The 22,230-nt window shown below is 40.5% G+C and overlaps 2 pseudogenes; one reads left to right on the top strand and one right to left on the bottom strand.

Moving 5' to 3' along the window:
• Positions 1–5,362: 5,362 nt before the first annotated feature.
• Positions 5,363–5,878, bottom strand: LOC121530276 (annotated as a pseudogene).
• Positions 5,879–12,487: 6,609 nt separating this feature from the next.
• On the top strand, positions 12,488–22,209 carry LOC121530278 (annotated as a pseudogene).
• Positions 22,210–22,230: the final 21 nt, after the last annotated feature.

Below are 22,230 nucleotides of genomic sequence, written 5' to 3' on the forward strand. Positions count from 1 at the left end.
GTTGTAGTCTGGCACCCAGGGCACTTTTGACTTATGAGCTTTCATTGGCCCTCAGCACTGAAATGAAGGCAATTGCTCAAGTCTGGGCGTCAACATTGCGGAAAGACTTAGGAGGCACTTAAAACTAATTCGTTTGTCGCCAAATGAGCGTAATTTCACTCCTATTGTAATTGTGGGAATTGCAGAGGAACGAATTATGTGTTGCCTATATGTGTTTCAAACTTCAGAAACTGACATTTTATGGAATCAAAACCAAGTGATAAGGACGTCCTTATCGATGGTGTGGAAACGCAGACCGATAAACAATGAGTGGCATTCACATTCGGGTCTGATTAAGCCATGGCCAAAGGTGCTCGTCATTAACAAAAAGATTACATGAAAAACACTGGAAACTTAAACTCGATATCATATTTTGAAATGTAAATTTGTAAGTTCTCTCAGTGTGTAACCCTTATCACATTACCTTATTCAGGCCCTTATTTCCATTATCTAAACTATGATAAAGCCACAAATAGTTAATATTAGACTAAAAGTTCAGCAACTGATGAGATAAAAAGCCAAGAGATGTCATGCAAATTACTGCCTTCCAAAACGCTTGAAAGGCCAAGTGACCTCTGGGGAAATCACTTCACCCCGACATCATTTAGCCAGCTTCATTTCACCGAACGCGGCAGCCCAACCGAAGGCAAACGTATGAAAGCTGAGACGAAACGTAAGTTTCAATTGAAATGACCAACCCCGCCCCCGCTACTCGTTTTCCCTGGTCCACCATGGGATTGTGTAGCAAGCAGTGTTGAAGCGATCGCCGCTGATCTGTGAGCTGATGATGCGGCTTAGGAGCAGAGCAGCCATCCCCATTTCAGCCATCCATCAGCACTGCAGCTGATGAGCTGTGCATTAGCCAAACAGTGGGGAAATGTGCAAAGTTGGAGGTCAAGAGAGTCCAGCTGATTAAAGGTTTTCCGAGGAGTTTGCTAAGAAGGAAACAACTAGCTTTTTTATGGCTGGATCATTAAGAAAATTGATTAAATAAAATATTACAGCATTACTAAAGCTCTTCTGACAAATCAACTATTTCTTGTGTATAATAGTCGGACACCTGTATTAGGAAAAGATAAGAAAGCAAGCGGGACTAAGTTTGGCATAAGGTATAAGAACATATCTAATAATTGTTAGGACTCTGTTATTTGTGTTCAGCAAGCAAAGAACTGAGAAAGAACAGCAAACAACAGAAAAATATTGAGAGGGCTTAATTATTTAATCATACCAATCGCAGCAGTAAACACAGTAAAAGCTTTAGAATTCTGAGGAATCACTACACAAACCACCAAACTCATTCAAGCGAGGTCTGGAGTTCATTGGGGTCTATCAGTTCATTGATATGGAATGCTATATAGTTTACCGATGAGCCCGCATATTTTCCCAAACATAAAGATAATAATCGGTTTGGCCCAAGGTAAACTGGGCAGAATTTCTAGATGTTGAGTAAACAATTTGAAACTTGTCACATTTGTTTGTTTGATGGAATCCCAATTAGACGCAGCATATATCGCAGAGAAAGAGCGTGAGTCTACATCTCTAATTTTCATTTATTTCCCTTCCTTTTGATAAGAGGCCAGCAAAAGTCTGAGGAAAATGTGATAAGATAGCGAAAGCAAGTTGAAAATAGCACTGTTGATTTGAATTCTCGAGGCTGATCACCCACAACTGTTGAAATGCACTCGACCATGAAAAATGAAAACAAAATAAGCTTATGAAAAGCAAATTATTTTGTATGCTGGTCAATAAAGGGTTCTTGTTCGCTTCGCTAAAGACTAAATGCAAACGAAAAAAATAATTGAAAACAGAATTTAATGTTTTTCCATTTTTGGCATTGTAATGTGAACACCCTTGCCACGGCATATCCGCCATTATTTAAACTTATTAATATCTCATATTTGAGGGAAATGCAGAACTTTTCATTACACATCAGGTATCTAATAGGGTTATCAAAGTAAAGCGAGTAAACTTGAAATCCTTTCTTTACAACTTACACAAACTAAAGTTTATGAAGATTTATCATTTATAGATAACTTTGTTATTGACAAACTCCCAAGAAGTATTGATGACAATGTACCAAGCAACCAATGTTGAACCTTAAGATCCTAGTTTTATATTCTGCCTTCCCTAATCAACACTTTCCTAATCAGCGACTCATAGAGTATTCACCATCGCCACCATGTCCCGAATTCTGCGAGTGTCGTATTTTCATTCTTCTTGAAGCAGTGACTCATAGCGATCCATCATCTCACACAGAGAGCATGGAAGAATTCTGTAGGCAGAGAAAGAGTTTCATAAGAAGTGGGCTAATGTAATGGGCTGAGTGAGGGCGGTCCCTCCTCGAGTTCTTCACAGTCCCATTCCCAGCCCACGCAAAATGTCATTCCAGAGAACTTGGCAGCAAGAGCAATTTATTAAATTGTCAGGAGAGCCTTGCAGAGGGAGTGGCTGAACTTGATATGGATAAGAGAAAAACTATGAAGTAATGGTGGCAATGAAGAAATCTGATTTGAATGTTTTCCTCATGATTCATTTGTGTTAATTCATTGATTGCCATTGCTTGGAACTGTTTGTGTTTTAGGTTGTATATACATAAACCATCACTTAAACAGCAGAAGGTTTGTTTGGATGTAAATGTAAATTGAATATTGAGTGAATGTGTATGGAGAGCTGGCTTCTTCCATTGTCTGTCCAGGTCCCATGGAAATTGTTCATCAAAAGAATCATCGCGAAACTGCTGCGGGTGTGCATATTTTTTAAGGAGGGGGTCTTTAATCAGCCTCCATTATCAGCCGGTAATATCGGGAAATGAGGAGTACAAAGACCGGAGCTCTGCTCAGTCTTGGGCTCCAAGAAGAAGCCATACCAATAATGAAACGCACATTAAGTTTTATTAATGCTTGTCTGGTCTCTCCTCTGTAGTTCCTATCGATCCTGGATTATCTCTTTATAGAGTACTGAACAGTAGCCGAAGGGTTTGCGAAAAGGGTCATTTTTGAACAATGACCAAAATTATGCTTATACAAATTCTGTAAATAAAAGCTGAGTTGGAAAATACAGAAGGAGAGGTGAAAGTAAAGACTATATTTAGATTTTGTTTGCCACCAAATTCAAGGTTATAAAAATACATTTGCAATTAGCAAGGGTTCCAAACGGAACATTTCAATAAAAGGTATTCGATAATCTGCATTTGAATGCTATTTTGCAATAATTTAAATAAACATAAAACTGCAGTTGAAAATCTAGAGCATCGACACATATTTGGAATGAATTGTATTTAAATCTCTAGCCAAAGCTGTCTTTTCGAGGAAGACACTTAAATTTAAGCCATTAAATTCAGCAAACATCTCACGGCGATTTACAAAAGAGTTATTAATGAGTCCGCAATGTTTTCATCGGATTACTCTGAATCAGTTTTGCTGACCTGAGAGAGAAAATTTCCACTAATTCCATCGCAGAACATTTGGTTCTCCGGTTCCCAATAGAATTAGAAAGTTTTCAAGGGGTTAAGGGTATGAGGGAGAGGAGGGGCTAACACAACCCAGCAAAGCAAAAATATAAAATTGACGGCAACATGAAATCATCAAAACACAGAAATTCTCATTTAAAAGACCTTTCAAATAAATGAAACCGGTTTTCGTTACTTATTTTAACCTTTATTATTTGTTGTTAACCAACTCTTGGTTTGCCAAGCTGTAAAAAGTGCGGTCGTTAAAAGTGTTAAAACTGTTGGCTTTAACAGAACCGTTAGTCGTCAAAGGTAAGGATTTGAGTCCAGTCATGAAGGAAAACAAGTAAAGGAAAACGAGTGTCCTTAAGCAGATGACATACTCCAACTTCAGAAAAGCAACAATAACAAGAAGAATTTTTGGCGTACAAATGCGAATATGACGAACAAAAGGCAGACGGGCAAAAATAGGCGGACCACCCCGAAAACTGCCCAGGGAAAAATACAACGTAACAAAAGCTGGGAAAGAAATGGAGATTTTGAAGCTGAATTTCAGATACACCCTCGAAGTTAACTTTTGACACCTTTCGAGTTTAATCTACGAAATCTTCATTTTTTGTTATTTATCTTAGGTAAATATCATGCTCCAAATGCAGTTCGAGATTCAATAATGTAAGTAACCATACAATACAGTCTTTTTATTAGTTTCTACTCATCTTTAAGATACTAACCGATCTATCAAAGCAAAGATATCAATAGGGTAATATGTATACGCTAGTAATATCTTTGCAGGGTACTGCAAAACCGGTGAACGATATTTTCATCGTTGTTGTCCATGTTGTTAACTGATTACTGGTGCCGTTTTCAGCAGGTTCAATGCACGGCTGTATTTTTTTTTTATTGTTGTATCTTTTAAACAATGAGTTTATGAATCACGCGCGTTAGCCGCGAAAACGAAGGTAGAATTACTCAGAATTTATATACACAAGCATTTCTTATCGTGGTGTTTTTATTTATTTGACCTGTTCGCAGTTAAATTCAAACAAAGGAGCGAGAGGGACAGAGGATGGGGAGAGAGGAGAGGGAGAAAGAGAGATGATTGACCTTGCGTCACGTAGAAATGCTGCACCGATTTTGTAGTTGCTTCTAATATTTGTTGCAGCTCTTTTTTCTTTATTCGCACTTTTCGGGCTTCATCTTCCTCTTCAAGCCTCTTTTGGCTTTTGTATTTCTTATTTGTTGTAACGCACTTGCATTTCGTTTTCTCGTTCCCATACCATTCGTATGCACTTTATTTACTTTGTTTAAGCCACTGATTTTCTGCACTTGTGTAACTGGTTTTCTTGAATGCGCTAAGCTTATTTATTTTCATGCTTGGTTGGATTTAATAAATGCGCGCTTGGCCAATAAATTGGTGGAAGCAAGTAAAGCTTTGCAAAACGCGAGCACGGGCGACGAACACCCACAACACCGTTCACAACAGAAAAACTGAGCTAACTATCACTGGGAAATAACGCCGTAACGCGATAAGTGTGGACATGAATTGCAGGTTTGAGGCTGCGGTATATACAAAGCACAGACCTCAAATCAAAAAGGCGTTCATAAAAACTACATTGATATTTTATTTTTACTTTTATTTATTCAAAAATGTTTTCGAGATTTAAATTTTTTAATATCTAAACTAAATATTAATTTTAAGATTAGTTTTTTAATATTTATCTTAAAAAGAAAAGCTAAGTTATCATTGTTTGCCCAATGTACTTTTTAATATTCAAGTTCTTAATTACATAAATTGTTTAAAAACAATCTGAATAGCAAGATTTCTAAAAATATTAAACGGAGAATCTTCATTTGTGACAAAGCGGCGATTACAGGTTACAAGAAGGCCCTCGCGACCTCCTCGACTTTTCTCCTTGCCATCGCCAGCTCTTCGGACGATTTTAAGTGAGCAAATTCGTAGGCGGTTCCAGGGCTCCCGGCTGCAGGGATGAGGTTTCCATCTCTTGAAAGCGTTCTTGTCCTCCATAGGCCAAAGGAAAGAAAGCAGTCAATTAAAAATAATAATCTTTTATATTGGAAATTCCCAAAATAATAATAAGATAAGCACCTGTGGTATTTGTCGACTAGCTGGGGTTTCATCGAAGGATATGAAGTGAGGGTTCTCCGGAGGCGATTCCATGCTTTGGCCAGAACGGTAGGGAGCATCACAGATGGCGGCGATGAGTCTTCCATTGGACCTCTGGAAGTTCTTCAGATCTCCCAACAAAGCTGAGGATCCCCCGCTGTGGCATTGAGCCACCCAAGCCTCCCGGGCAGCACCACCACATCAAACTTATCCACTCAAATCTTGGCCAGCGCTGAGGTATCCGCCGGTAGTGGCTTGAGGCCCATGAGTGGACCTCACTGGCCTGCATCGTTAAGCCTGGCCACGTGATCTTGATCTATCAGAACACAGGGTTCCTATTATAGTTTATTTTATAGGGAAAGATAGGAATTTACCCTCATCATCCAGGACATCGGCAGCTATGATGAATTCATCTCGCCCTGAGCCAAAAATAACGAGTGCGCTTTGATTTACGAATACAGTTCTATTTTGATTAAATGGAAATTTCATCGAAAAAAGGCACAGAGCTTGAATGGACTAACAGCTGCAGGCCGGAGAATCGAGTTCAGGTCCGCTGTGAGATGGCTAAATCTAAAAAAAGGGAAGAAACCATTTTGGAAAATCAATTTGTGGCCTGCTACTATACACCGTTTGCTTTGAAGGCCTTCGGTGCTTCTGTGGGACAGAAGCTTCCAAAATCACCACTCAAAATTCACTGCAGTGACGAAAGCTGATAATCACAAATAATTGAATTATATTTAAATTTAAAAGTTAATAAATGTTTCATCTTCAATTACTAAAATATTTAAAGTAAAAATATTAATTTTGCCATATCCTGTGATAATTTTTCGGTACAAAGACTAGAAAAGATTTATGGGTTATAATAACTTGGGTTAGGGAATATCAACACGCTTTGAGGCCTTTTCGTTATTTAAGTAATTAGAAATTGGTTTGCGTCTTAGGTAAAATTCTAATTATGTCCCACGAATCTTCAAAAATTAGATTCCAATAAAAAAAACAAGAATTCATAAAATGATTTATATACATACGAAATAATGGGTAGATATGGTTTTTAACAAAACAATTATTTTATTTTCATTTTCCATAATCAATATATCGACGGAGAAGAGGCCGTTGATATACCCCCTACCCACCCTAGTGACCCGACTATTAATGAAATACAATCGATACGTGGGTCACACCACGAATTACCTTTGCATTAAATTTAAAGGCTTCAACCGCAACGAAAATGACTGAAAAAACAATTTAAACTACACGCGAAAAGTGAAAAACCGCGAACGCGAGTGCAACTAGTGCGGAAAAATATCAAACAAACTCAGCGATTGATCCAACAAAAGGAAAATAATAAAAGAGGAAAAGAAGAAAAGCAATAAGTGCCGTAAGGGAAACGCGAAAGGCAGAGAACAAAGAAGGAGAAAAGCATAGGAAAACAGGAAAACAAGGAAAACGTGTGAAGAGCGCTGAAGGTACTTCAGGGGAAAATGCCTCCAGTGAAATGCTACTGCTTGCATCTGAATTTGAGAACCTTCCAGTCCAGAAATGTGAAGGAATTCAGAATGCAAGAGTGCATGTGCTAGCAAGGGTAAAGGGATGCATTGTGTGTGCCTCTAATATGTAATGGTGTGCATTTCCAACTATCTGTGGAAAAGCGAGGGAAAACTGCACAGGGGAAAACGCACAAAAAGCAACTGCAAAAGAAGCAGGGAAAAGTCTGAAAACGAAATGCGGAAATACACACACAATGCACAATATTGGGGGATGACACATTTCGCCTCGCCCCCCGTGGAATATCATATATATAACTGCAAAGGATATGTGTGTGAGGCAGAGTTGAAGGTGGGAAAGAGAGGGGAGATGTGTTGTTACACAAATCGGATTAAATTCTTCTAATCTTCCTTCTCTTTCCGTCGAATGAATTAGTGAAAACTTTACAAATCGAATAATATATAGTTGATTCCAGTGTGAAATTAGAATTCTTCTCGTTTTCCATCGATATTAGACAAATGGTCAATTTTTACACGGATTTCAGCTGAGCTTCCAGTTTTCGTTTAAAAATCTTTCCAACCGAAAGTGTTATTAATTGGCGATGTATTTCAGGTGTCGTTAAAAATCAACAAGAAAACAATAATGGAACAAACTAAAGTGACAATTACATTAACAAAAATAATAACAATAGGAATAGTAATTTGTAGTATCAAATAAAATAAGCAATAGAAACAAGACAAGAATCGTTCAACAGTAAACAACAAAACTAAAGTAACTAAGGAAATGTTAGTTATTTGTTTAAAGAATCCTGCACCTGAATGTGAACTTAGTAACAAAATAGCACTCGACTAGATAAAATATTAAAATGTAAAATGTTATCTTTGATATCGTATAATTTCACAGTAACTTAATCTATATAAAGGTGCTAGTATAGTTTCCTTGAAAAATTACACAAATCACCAAAGGAAATGCTCACTGTAGCCAAGTGGAAAGAAGCAACAGTGTGAATAATATCCGTAGTGTTGATGCAATCAAGGGCAGCCTTTTTTTCAGATTTGTAGAGCAACATGGTGTATGTATCAAACGGACAGACAGTAAAATTATGGGGAAAAATGCACGAGAATAGCAAAGTAATGTCAATTACTGAAAGATGCAAAATCAAAATGGCAACAAAGTAACCGTAGCAACCACAATATGTAATTGAGAGGCCGTGCCGCCACTTCAATGTCAGTGTGATAAAGAATACACTCCTCAGAAAGTGGTTTATTCTATGCTGGAAGAGAAAAACAAAAGCAAAAACATAAAGGGTGAACTCCTCCTTGTGAAGTCATGGTGTCGGCATGCTGAATGAAATTCATAAACTGACTGAAACTGGGGCCTGTCAGATGAATGCTAATGTCCAGGTGCGGTGGCTAAACAAGTGCTTTAGGGAAGCCACAGCAGGAATGTAATACGTTCATATGGTTCAACCCATATAAAATAATTATTCTATTTAGGTTAATATTGTAGATCTGGAGATGTAGAGATTTTATGGGAAAGTTTTTATGCTTGGTTTGAAACCATTTTGACATATTTTATGAATAGAAATGGTCTCCTTTTATGAATAATCAAATGAAAAACAAGGCCATAAGGATACTAATCATATATTACCCATCTCTAATCAAAACAATGTACCTTCACATTTGGAAAATTAAAGTAAACATACAGTGGATATATATGCCAAAAAGCATATTCAACTGATCCTGATCCTGAAAATCACAAATTTTCATCGAATGTTTTATGTGAAAAACTCACATGGAACATGATATAAAACAAGATCACAAAAGTTGTAACAAAACCAAAAAAAAACTGATTCACTTTAATAAACAACAAAAAGCCTCAAAATCCCCTCCCAAAAAAACAAAATAAAGAAGTTAAGATACTTGCAACAACTAATGAGTAGTTTTATCGAATACTACTAGTATTATTGTAGTTTTATAGTTGTTGTTGCCAAGCTTTGCGATTACAAATTTTGTTACAGATCCAGTAATAGCGGCAACACGTCAGCGACGCATTGGAAAAATTCGTTGGATTCCACTTCCGTTATCGCATGTTAATTCGCAGTGGATTAGGAGTGTGCCGTTGCTGGCTATTGTTGCTGTTTTTTTGCATGGTTTTGTTGCTGGAATGGAAGGAGAATCATGGTGTTGATCGTGCATTCCAATAAAGCACGGACAAGCCAATTACCACCTGGCATGCACACATAGACGAAAATGCTAGAGAGCAGGGTAATAAACATCAATATAGTGGCTCGCTTTTATTGTTGTTGTTCGTTTTTAAAAAAAGTAAATGATCGATGAAACAAGAAAGGAAGAAGAAGGTCATGAGATTTGGGGGCGACAATAGAAATTTACCCTGCAAAAAGGGGGCTTCGAAAAAATATTAAAGTAGACATTATCGGATAATATAATCATCTTTATACATTATATTTTATTTATTTCATATTTAAAAACCATTAAAAAGAGGATATTTCTGATTGGGGTATCGAAAACATTTAGAATTCAAAAACCATTTTTAATATCAGAAATCCATAGTATTTCTTAGAGAAAGTGGTGGAGTGTCCGTTGATCAGCAGCCTCCCTAAAAAATAACCCACAACCCGCTGGAATTTTCCCCGCCTATCCCTCGCTAATGTTCAATTGCAATGTAGTCAGAGCGTGACGTCGACGACTAGTGCTGTAATTTTAGTTCGTTTTTCTTGCTTTGCTTTCAATTTCCCTCCCCCGCCGTTCCTTGCCCCCAGCCCCTTTCCGACCCCTAGCCGCGCACATTGAACACGCCTCTGTAAGTGTGAGTGTTCAGGGTTGAGAAAAGGATGAGAAAGTGGTGAAAACGAAAAAACAGAGAGCAAAAGCAAACAAAACAGGCAGCAGCCGCCGTCCTCTGCCCTCTTTTTTCCGTCTGCCACCTCCCCTTTTCCTGCCCTCTTCCTTCTTTGCTGTCAAAGGCGCATTTTTGTACACCTGGGCAACCTAATACTCATTTTTATTCTTCTGCCCTGGATTACAATGTAACACTTTTCTGCTGCTTCCTGTGTGTGTGTGTGTGTGTAGTCGAGAGGCCAAGCCCTGCAGTGAGATTCTCTCTCCTCCCCAGATTCCCCTTTTCGCCCTCCTTACTCACTCTCGCACTCGCTCTCCTTTCGGATGCCTCGCCATTCCTCTCCGATTCGGGGATCTTTGGTTCTTTACTATAACGAAATCTATCTGTTGATAAGTGGGGCATAGTTAGGGAGTCGATCTGAAGTTATAGTTATATATCGGGATAGGAATTATGTTGCTACCATTTAAAGAGAGGTTGAACCAAATAAGTTGGTAGACTTTCAAAACCGTTAACCTTGTTAGATAGATAACTATTAATAAAAACCCCTGTTTACCTAGTAAAGTCAAGAGTATTTACAAACAAATTTTTACCAAGTGTCAAAATAAACAACAATCTTGACAATATAACATTAAACCCTCGTTTGCGGAAAGTTATTAGGAGAATTTATCTTAGGAACTAAACGCCGGGAAAGGACGAGCACAACCTTAAAAGATAATTGTAATGCATTCTATATCTTTTACCATAAAAAAGTTAGTGTTAAGCATAGCTTTCCCTCACACGTATTTTAAATTTTCCATTGATTAATTTGAATATTAGATTTTGAAGATTTATAAAGTGGTCAACTGAAAAGCCCTGGTGCTCTGTTTTGATACTATTAATAAAGTGTCTCAATTAATGCTAATACGAAATTTGCGTATGAAAAAGAAAAATAAAAGTCATTTAGATACAGTCTAGATGTTGCTGGCGGCACTCAGGCTTTATGTGGAGGCACAACTTGGACGCAATTAAACAATTAAAATTCCGATAGCTGGCCGCTGATTAACGGTAATCAAATCAAAATGATTCGCCAGATAGTGATGAGCAGGGAAAGTGGATAAAGGACAGAGGCAGAGATTGCATATGAATCAGTTATTGGATTACATTTGAATATTGAGAAAGTTGTTATGCAAGGTCACTTCGTGTGTTTATTTGCGCAAAATACCGGGTGGGGTATGCGTGGAATGCGAAATTTCCCACAACCTGCACCTCAAAACAAAATAATGGTGGGAGTACAGGCAGCACATATATAGTTATATATATATGTATATGTATATGTTATACCAGGGAATATCTCTGTTGACACCCTCGACGGCGTAAATGGAGATGTTTACTCCACCCAAGATCTATATGTTTCCTTGTTATCATCTATGTCTCGTTACACAACCCCGGCAAAATTCCATTCCTCGCCAAAGTTAATAGAATAGAATTAAAAGTAAAAGAAACAACTTTTGTCAACAGAATAATTAAAACTCATTTAGCCGTGCCATTTTAGTTGCTGCTGGCTTTTTATGTTCGAGTGAATCTTACAAGTTAGCAATCAAAGGCTCTTTGCAGATCAAGGCACAGAGTCATTTGAATGTTGTCAGATGTCTATGGTTCATTATCTCTGCTGGATATGCCACGTTCGTTTCTATCCACTTGATATGTACGCGAGTGCTGCCAGGAATGTCCAACTATTTGTGCCAACTTTATGGCTACATTGCGGAATCGGTTATTATGCAGCCATCAATATGAAAGCAAAGCTGTTTTGGGGGCATTATGATTTCCTGATATTTTCCGGGATCTAAAACTAACTTTGCAGGGGGCTTCTGCCAATCATTTTCCAAGAATTTCCTTTAAACCTGCTTCCCTCAGAACTTCACTTGAAATCAACAAGTAATTTATAATCAAAAATAAGGAAAGGATTGGGTTACTTTATCACATTTCTTCACTATAAACAACTGTCTTTATATGAGTCATCCAAACACAGAAGCATTTAGTTTCTAGTTAATATCTGTTTAGCTATCTTGTCTGTGTAATTTAGCAGGGTATCACAAGCGTCGATCATTGCCACACTCCCCCGTGTTCGTTGCGTTTCCTTCCTCATTTGCACCCGGCACACATTCGGCGAAATTCCTGGTGTTTGTTTACATATCTATCTGTCGATGGCTATTTCATAGTCAGGTGCACAAAGGCTCGCACGCCACTCACCTTCCGCCCCGATCCCCTAATGTAGTGTGGAACTAATGGTTCGTCCATAAAAATGGGTTTGTATTTGCGTTGCTGTTGCGCTGTTGCTGCCTTTTTGGTGTGGGGATTTTTTTTACATTTCCCCAGGCCCTAAAACATGACAATAAGAGCATAATTTATGGGCACCCCGGCAGCCACCTGAATTCCCCACTTTGTTTTTGCCTCGATCGGTTGCAACTCGGGCCAGTGCGAACCCTGTAAATCACAGGCAAGAGGCGTGAAAATCATGCACACAAAAAGCACTTCCTCCACAAGCTACGATGGTCATTACGGACAATGAGTGTGGATTTTTCCAGCAGCTCTTCCCAACCCCCGATATTCAGTCGACTCCACGTCGCTGGCACTCCCGAATGGGCCAACAAACCCCATCAACGGGCCTGATAGTGTTTATATTTGGACTTTTGACTGATGAGTTGGGAGTTGGAACGGGGTAGAGTACTCTTTAGTCATATACCTTTACTGATTACTATGAATTTGATTGTTCCATTTGTACTAGCTTTTGGAGACCAGCTAAAGTGCTTTCTTAAATACAAAGAGTCGCCTCTAATTGGTTTTTAGGCTGTCTGAACCAGCCTACTTCTGTGTGTAGGCACGAATGGGTCACTTTGCTTTGGCGAATAAAAACGCGACCGAAACCTTGTTTTTCGCACATACAGCAGTGACAATTTTCAGTTTGATCAATTTTCTCATGGAATCCCCCCGCCTCTTGCTCCATTCAGCTCCAAGTTGGCCGCCATCGATTCGTGCGTAGGATCAATTAGAAATTCCTTGAGGCCGAGAATCAAATCAAATTAAGAATCAACCAACATATTTTGATATTTAAAATATTCAAATGAGATTATTTATATCTCGCCTGGGGACTTCCTTTGTTCGGATCTGCCAACTATATCTTCGAATTGAATTCGTCTGCGGCCAGCGCCGAATCTGGTATCAAAGCAGAGAAGTACAAAGAGAAGTACAGAGCAATAAAAAGTCGGATTCAGATTCAGATTCGGAAATCGAACTCGAAATAAAATGAGTAGACGCCTTCACATGCGAAATGAATGTCCGGGCGGCTTTGAGAGGTTTTGTTATAATGCAAATGTGAAGTGGAAGAATTCCGGCGCGAGTGATAAATAATCCGACACAAACAAAGCAGAAGCCCATGACAGCGAGAAAGAGGTGCAAACACATTTATCTTTATTGAGAGCAACAACTATCGAGATCGGAGATAATAAAAGCATCGTAACCTTCGCATGTCCGACGACCCCACTAAGTAGTTCATTATAAGAGTTCCACAAACAATCAAGAATGCAAAGTGCCCTGCTGAGGAAATACTAAACTCCGTTGTTCAGCTCAACCCAACTTAGCTCAACTCAGCCCAACCTAACAAAACAAAATAAAATAAAACAAATCACAAATCGAGGTAGCATAATTCTATCAATTTACGTGTATTTTATACTCCAAACACATCCAATGAAATAATAATACCAAGAAAAGGCAAAAGCCGCAGAAATATTTGTTTAAATCAAAACCCTACTGCTGTTACCCTGGTGTGTGTGTGTCTGTGCGTGTAATCACGGTCAGTCGAGCATCTCTTTGTGCTATAGCTGACAAAGCAATACCCTACAGGGCGAAGAAGCAGCATCATGCATCCAGCGAGCAAAAGGGAAGGGGTCGCCCTAATGATAATACATGACGGAAGCCCTCGAGAGCATCAACCAGGACCTAACCCGATCTGGAAGTACAAAATAACCATAGGGAATAATCAGGTAAGAAGAGCAGAAAGTAAATTGCATTGGTTTTCAGTTAGAGAAGAAGATCTGCATCTCATTCAGGGAATCTTCATTCTAAATACGAACAGATTTACAGCTCAGTACTACGAATTATCTGTCGATACACGCAGTATTTCTGTTCATTGATTTCAAAAAAAAAAAAAACAGCGAAATGAAAACAAATGTGGTATAAATTTGCATGAATTCCCTTTAGTTCGTCTGATTCAGATCGTAGATTTTATCAAATGATGAAATGGGCTGATTTTAAAGAAGAATCTTTGAAACCAGCTAAAAAGTATTTCATATGGTACAAACTGAAAACAAGATCTGTCAACTTTTTGGTCAAAAAGATGTTGTTTGCCATTATAAAAAACATGTTTTGGAAGTTTTTATTGACTAAAAGATGAACCATACTTCGCTAGAAAAGTGTTTTGCTGAAGACAAATCTCCTGAAATAACAAAACGTTCTACTTCATAATCATTGTCAGTTTTCCCTTTGTTTTTCTTCCAAATATAGAAAAGCTATAAGAATTTCCATGCTTTGACTCACCCTTAAAGTGGTCAGTTCAAGCTGTTGAACAGGCTCAAAGAATTTAAATAAACCGTTTAGCTCTCCATGCCACTCAACTCATCTCAGTTTGGCCGGCTCAGCCGCGTCTCATTCTACTTAAGATCGTCTTGGCTGTCGCGTGGAAGTTATGCCATTAAAAACGCTTATCACAACTTTTTTATAGTCGGTCGACAAAAATGATGCACAACCAAGACACAAAAGAGACACGACAACTAATAAAAACTAACAACCAGATAAAATGCAAGCCACAAGACCTCTAGCAATGACCATTTCCCCAGATTTTCTCTAGAGCGTGGGCGATTTTTAAGACGGACTGGGAAAGTGTGGCTAACTAGTAACTCTTGATTTTATGTCTTTTATGGTCAATCTTTAAGTGTTTCTTGTTTACGAAACTGAATTTATGTTTTTTAAAAGAATGAAGAATAGTAAAGATATGGTAAGAACTAATACAGATACAGACTAATACTGGTATCTTCTAAGAAATATAGTATGTGTATTCAGAAATACATTAATGCCAAAAATTCTCTCTAGCTTAGAAAATAACGTCAGACATTTTTTTAGAAACTGGCACGAGCCGCGGATTTTTCACCTGCGCGCGAGTTCGAACAAGGTCAGAGGTGGGTGGTTGGTCAGCTGTGGCAGCAACGGCAACAGGAGTTGGCAATTAGCCTGGTCAGAAGAAAAAGATCTAGACGAGCATATTTAACTTGTCGTGAGGCAGCCGAAGGGGGGCGAAATTAATGAACTGGCAAGCGAGAAATGCAATTGACCTTCTGCCATGCGAGTGGGTGGATGGGTGGCGAGAGGGCTGGCAGACAAAGTGACCAGCGGAAAGAAGGGACGACAGAAAGTGTGCACAGAGAGAAAAGCAACTTGACGATCGTTCTCATTGTGATGAGTTAAAATATATACCTCGGCATCGTTTTAGGAACTCTGAAAGTTTTTCTCCGTGTAGAAAGAGAGGAATGAGAGCACACACACGAGATGATCTACAGTAGCGAAGTGTGCGTAATAGCGATCGCCCTGGATTCTTGGCATTGAACGTCACCTCGAACTCAACCGATCAGATCGGAATATATATTCCAAGCCAATTGATGAGTGGGTTGCTATTGATTTCAATGAATGCCGAAAATTCCCCAAACGATGGGCGGGAAGGGGGCCAATGACTAATGGTCGCGATGGTCTTGCAGGATCGGTTAACGATTTCAGCACCATCTCCTCAATTAGCCAAGCAACTGGCCATAATCATTTATTAACTGGTTGCTCTCTCTACAGTTAAACTCTCAAGTCAGTTAGTCAGTTAGATACAGTGCGTAACGAAGGTGTAAGGAAATGATTGTGCAGTAAAGGGAATTTCCTGTTTTATTTCTCACTTAATCAGAATTAAGGAAGTAACGAGTTTAAGTATATATCCTTTTAGTAATGGAACATAGACCATGAGAACTAGTTAATTATATCACGGCCTTACCGAAACTCCATCTAATCAGCATTCCTTGCCAATAACTGTTTCCTTGTTCCATAAACTAAACGGCGTAATAACCCATCAGAATGCAAATCTATAAAAAAGATAATAGCGCTCTGAGGAGTAGCCCAGTGAAATGACGTGTTTATGGCTATTTATTTATATGTTCTTGGAGAGTATGTTTCTTTTCAATAAGTTAACACATCCCATAACTGGCTACTTTTGATGGCCAACCCATCTCGATGACTGCTCTCCTGTCAGCATTTCTTTTTTAAGCCGCTATTAAAGATTTCAATCGCTGCAAAGCCTAAAGTTCTGAAACGGGCTTTAAAAATGCGAATGCGAAAAGGCTGCGGCAAGGAGTTTTGAGACAAGCCAGGGCAGAGGAGGAGGACATAAAAATTCTTAAATATTATCTGACGGGTCATCAATTTAAAGTTTTACGATCTCCACTTGCCAGCTACTGTTTGCTGCGACTGTAAATTATGTTCCGGGCTCTTTGGATTCGGATTCGAGGATCAGGCCAAAGAAATTCCAAAGTCGAACGAAAGAAGGGGAACGAAGGGGAGATTTCTCTTAATCCCGGCGATGGGCGTGCTCAGGTTTTCGGCCATAAAATATATGCTTTGGAGCTGGCTAATTGTTATGACTGCGGCCAGTTTGGACAGGCCAATTTAATGCTGCAATTGCTGTGCCATTTGCCATTGGCATTGGCACAGAGACTCTTTGGCTTTTTGTTGGGGTTTTCAGTCTTCGGTTTTGGCCAACTTTCGCCTGGCTTTTCGGCCTACGCCTGCCAGCCAGCCTGCCTGCGAGCTTTGAAGCACAATGGCCCGGCTAATTGGTCATGCTGAGCGCTAAATACCAGAAACCCATAATCTGCTCATATATGGCTCATATGTTGGAATACTGGGATCGGGATCGGGGGGTTTTCGTCCATATGTGGGCAGAGCATGTCAGAGCGATAAACGATAGACGATAAATAAATATGCGAAATTTATGTACGGTCCGATCAACACTTTCAGCGGCCATGTTCACGCCCACACAGTCGCTTGCCACTCAGGCGAGCTGATACCCTTTGAAAGATCATTCGGAAGCCGACTTTACGTATAAATTCATAACAGGTTGTATTAGTAAAAACTGAAAAATAGGCAGAACCAGAACTGTTAAAATCGAATTTCAAAATCACAGAAAACTTAAAGCTAAAGTATTGTAAAAAAAACTTCTTTTTTAGCCACATTTTAGCCGGTTAGCTACCCATAAATCGATTTTGTAAACTCACTCTGCTCCTGCTATAAATATCCATATCAAAAATGGTTGGGCCACAAGTATGCAGAGAAATTAATTAAAATAACAAACGCTGATAATAAATTGGAATCCAAACGCCAAAAAGGCAGCGAATAAAAACGAATAAACAAGCCGCTAGACGCCAACGCATTTAACAGTGAGCCAAATGCCATTACAATAAAAATTAAAATAATCCATAAATAAATTAGTAAACAAAACGAAGCAATCGATTTGGCGGAGAGGGAGGTCCGAGCTCTGACAATACCATTTCAGGGTCCATTCCATCCATATAATCTGTGACATATTTGGTGCTGTTTTGGCCCGAACACATGTAATCCCAATTTTAGATTCGGTGCGAAGTTGGCTATTTATCTAGAGTGTGGGCACAGTGGGTGCAATAAGTTTAGTTAATAAAGATGTCTGGGAAATGACCCTCACTAATTGGAACTATTAATTGTTAGATTTTTTATTAACATAATCTATAAAAGCATTTGCGATTAATACAGGGTATCAAAACGCTCTCAGCTGGCACTGTAAACATTTTATGGGGGACACATTTGATTTCGAGCGAAATGGAATTCCTTGGGGTGCAATTTTCAACTAATTTGCGCGATTTTCGTGCGAAAATTTTGTTGAACCTGTCGGTGGGTCGCTTTCGCTCGATTTTCTTTATTCTCGCGCTCAGTGCTTTAGCTATTTTTCTCGGAATTTTCACCCGAATATATGTATGAGTGTGTTCACATACTATATCGTATCTGTACAGCCATATCCAATATGTATCAGCAGCAGCAATCGCCGAAAAAGAATGTGTTGCCTCTAATAATAACAAAAGACAAACAGACACACACGCACAGCCCCACCAGCACAAACACAAACAAAAGTCGGCGTGCTTCAGAATGTTTGGCTATATCTATATAATGCTTCTATGGTCTGATCGGTGGGAGATATTCCCCGCCCAGTATTGGCCTTCACTTAGAAAGAAACATCAAAGTTTATACTCAAATTATTGGGGCATCCTTGAATATGAAATACAATTTAATATTTTATCATATGGTCATGTTAGCTTGTCTTCCCTGTACTCACTTTGTACACAGATAATTGCTATTTGCCAAGAATTTTAAATTTTGATATATTTAAATTTTGGCATTGCAATTTTAGAGGAATTTCGTGGTCGTAACACCTTGCTACAGGGACACCTGGTATACTTTTATAATTATCAGCGCTAAACTAATGCAGTTTAGTTTTTAGTAGATTTTGGGTAACGTTTATGAGATACAACTTATTAAAAGTTCCTTGTTTTACTTAACAATGCACAAAGTTTAACAGTGAAGTAAAATAAACCATTGAATCTTTCAGTTCAAGAATATCTGGTCTTGTGTAATCCGAAAATACCTTTGACCTTGTCTTCAGCGTAATCGCCTTGCAAATTGCATTGTCGACCGCAAAGCAAAGAAGCTTAAGTGGATTAGCGAAAGTGTTTCGGCAATTCTACGTCGCTCGTTCTCTTCACCCCCAAGTACCCCGATAAATCCAATTTATTTTATTTGAAAATTCAGCAATGCCAATTTGCGTGGGCGACACTTTTCTTGGTCTTGTTGCACTTGCTGATTTAGTGAGCCCATTGGCTTTTCGCTAATTTGCCGTAAATTGGCTTTTCATGTAAAAAACTGCGAGGAAGAATGGGGCATTGGGAGCCCCTCAAAGGCGACGCACAGTCTGCTGGGGGGTCTTTGTCGGGCTTCGCTTGGTTCGCGTCCTTGAGTTTAATTTGATGCCCATTCAAATCGCGACATGTAGAATGGGTGAAATTCCCCACAATGATTCCCGAATAAAATGCGAGCAATTTAGCATCATAAAATATGTATTTTAAGAAAAGTTATAACAAAAATCATTCACCAAAAAAGTCTTATAAAGGCATAAAAAAAGAGGACAAAAGCTTAATCTTTAATTAAAAAAAACATTCTTTACTGAAAAGGCAGTATTTCATTTAAAACACCTACGTAAATTCCTGCCAGACGTGGAACAGGTCTGAATATATTAGAATTTTAAACGATTATTTATCTTATTAAGCGACAGAGTATTAATTTATTTTAATTGCAATAAAGTACAAGTTAAGTGATTTAATGAATATTATTTGTTGTGTTAAGCTTCCTACTTATGCAGTAATTACTCAGTATTTAGCATGACCCTCTGGAAAAGGTTTGACTGCCATTAAATAAATATTTCATTTAAGAATTTCTTCTCTACAAGAAGATTCTGAATTAATTACAAAAGCAAGATAAATCTTAAAAACCTGAAGAACTTGAGTTCCCATATCGCATAAAAGTTCCCATCACGCTGCCATCTCTAGATTAAAGAGAGCCAGAGAGAGTGTGGCATTCAAAGTCATAAAATTCGAGGATCAGTCACAAAAAGGGCAAACGATTGTTGGTGGGGAGGGAGAGAACAGACGGAGGGAGCAGAGGTATCAAAAGAACGCGTAAAACGGGTAGCTGACAAGGAAATGAAAAGGGAGGCCCCAAAGAACAAGGCGACGCAGACAAATAAGTGGGAGCGAGACGGAGGCAAGGGCAACCTTCGCTGCAAGTGTATTTGTTCTTGTGTTTTGGAGCGCATCTGGCAGCCGGCTCTTCTTCTTCCCTCTCCCCCCCCTTTTTTGTACTCCCCAATCGCCTCTTTCGTTTGCTCTTTCCCACTCGCTCCTATTGCCTGCGCTTGACTTTTAGGGAATTTCACGACGATGGCTAAGAATTTGATTTCGTTGCTTTGGTCGCCTCATTTCTTCGGTCTTTTGTTTTAGCCTTCGATTCGCCTTTGGCTGTTCTTTTGTTTTTGTTTTTGTATGCACGTCTTTTGTTTAGTTTTCGATACAAACACATAAATAAGTATACAGCAAAAGAGCAGGTAATTTCTTCCAGTGCAGGAATGTTGATCGCAAATGGACACCGTGAAAAGAATTTTTAGGGGGTTGCCACTCTTTGTTTTTAATATCTTAATATATGTACATAGATAACATTTCATATTGAATTATTACAAATTATTAATAATTTTACTCACTTTCCTCTTTACTCGATTGCTTCCAGAATTACACACCTCTGCGATATACGGCGGCCAACGGACGCAACGATGCACTTACTCCGGACTATCACCACGCCAAGCCGCCGATGGAACCTCCACCCTCGGCGTCTCCTTCGCCGGACGTGGTCATCCCACCGCCCCCTGCCATTGTAGGTCAGCCCGGATCCGTTTCCATGTCCGTATCTGGAGTGGGCGTTGGTGGGGTCGATGGCGATGGGTCGTGTGCCAAAAGATGATGACGGCTTTGATGCCGAATAAACGATCCGTGAAACCGAGCATCGAGAGGGACACGGCGAGCAATCATTACTAGGCTTTGCAGTCCGGCTCCTGATCCGGTAGTTCCCGGGTCGGACAGCCCTCCCATTCGCACCATACCCACCAGCCGAGGGCGAGGGACGGGAGGAAATCCTGGCGGAAATGCGTGGATTTTCCCTGTCACCGAGGGGCTTCAAGTGAGGTGGCACCACCGGCACCGCCGCCAGATGTAATCCCACCGGCCTCCAGTGCGGCTGCGCCTCCACCGCCAGTGACGCCCACCAGCCAGGCGTACGTGAAACGACGATCGCCGGCCTTAATGAACCGCCCGCCGGCGATAAAGCGCCACCGCCTCCAGCGGGGCATCTCACCTGTGGTAACCCAAAATGGCTTGAAGGGCCAACAGCAGCAGCAGTTACCGCAGCAGCTTTAGTCCCTCGACCTCCAGATCCGGGCGGAGGAAGTGGTCCAGTGGTTGAGCCCACCGCCGCCTTACCTAATTCAAGGTGGAGCAGGAGGGCACCCCCGCCACCACGCCGAGCTAGACAGCCTCCGTGCAGTCGCGGCAAGCGCCCACGCAGTCCCAACAACTGGGATTACAGGAAACTCCCCCAAGCAGTGGGATAGGCTCTCGCCACACATCTGGTGGATCACCGAGCCCCATAACCGTGGCCTCTTCCACTCACCCTTCTGGCGAAGCTTCTCACAACCGCGAGGCCCAGGCCATGGTGCTCAGCAGCCGATCATCAATGCAGAGTGTGAAGAGGTACGCAGGTCCAAAAACCCGTGCTCCAAAACCGCCGTGTCTCCTCACTCTCCCGAGTGCTCGCGGCTTGCATCGCCTGTTCTGCTGTCCTTGCCGTGCCACCTTCCCACTTCAAAATCCCCAGAAATGGTACGCAAGAGCAGTGAACAAGGCAGCAGCGGCAGCGCAGCACCATCGGCACCAGCACCACCAAGCCACCAACGCCCACACCACCATCTCGTGGGTCTCGACAGCAAGATCGAGACTCGCCTGAGCCTCCGTCGCATGCGAAGAGCACGCAGGGGCAATGGCCGTCACGGTGGTGCAGCAGCAGCAGCATGGTAGCAGGCAGCGCCGCGCAACAGTAGCGGCTGCAGCAGCAACGACCACCAGCAGCGACAACGTCTCAGGCTCTTAAGGGTGCTCCAGGCTCAAGTCCAACGGGAACGCGGATCAGAGAGCGAGATCGAACTGTGCAGAGAGTGATGACCAATGGAAACTCTGTCGGAAGCTGCTCTCCACCCACCACCCCTATCAAAGCAATAACAACAACACCGGAAATCAGTCCGCCCAGCTGCACAACAACAACTATACAAATAAGTGCTCAGCAACTTTGCATGACGACCACCCATACCGCCTGCTAAATACAACAACAGCTCCTCCAACACGGGAGCCACAGCTCCTGCAGTGTGCACGGTCCACCCAGCACCACACTGCCTCTCTGTCTGAATACCTGCAAGAAGATCAAACACGCCCCAACCCATCCCGGAACGCATGAAAATCTCCTTAGGGAGAAGTGAAGAGGAGCGCAAGGAGTTCCGTATCAGGCAGTATCGCAAGCTTTCAAGTTC

This window comes from Drosophila eugracilis, unplaced genomic scaffold (assembly GCF_018153835.1).
Source record: "Drosophila eugracilis isolate 14026-0451.02 unplaced genomic scaffold, ASM1815383v1 contig_1247, whole genome shotgun sequence".
NCBI classification, from domain to species: domain Eukaryota; kingdom Metazoa; phylum Arthropoda; class Insecta; order Diptera; family Drosophilidae; genus Drosophila; species Drosophila eugracilis.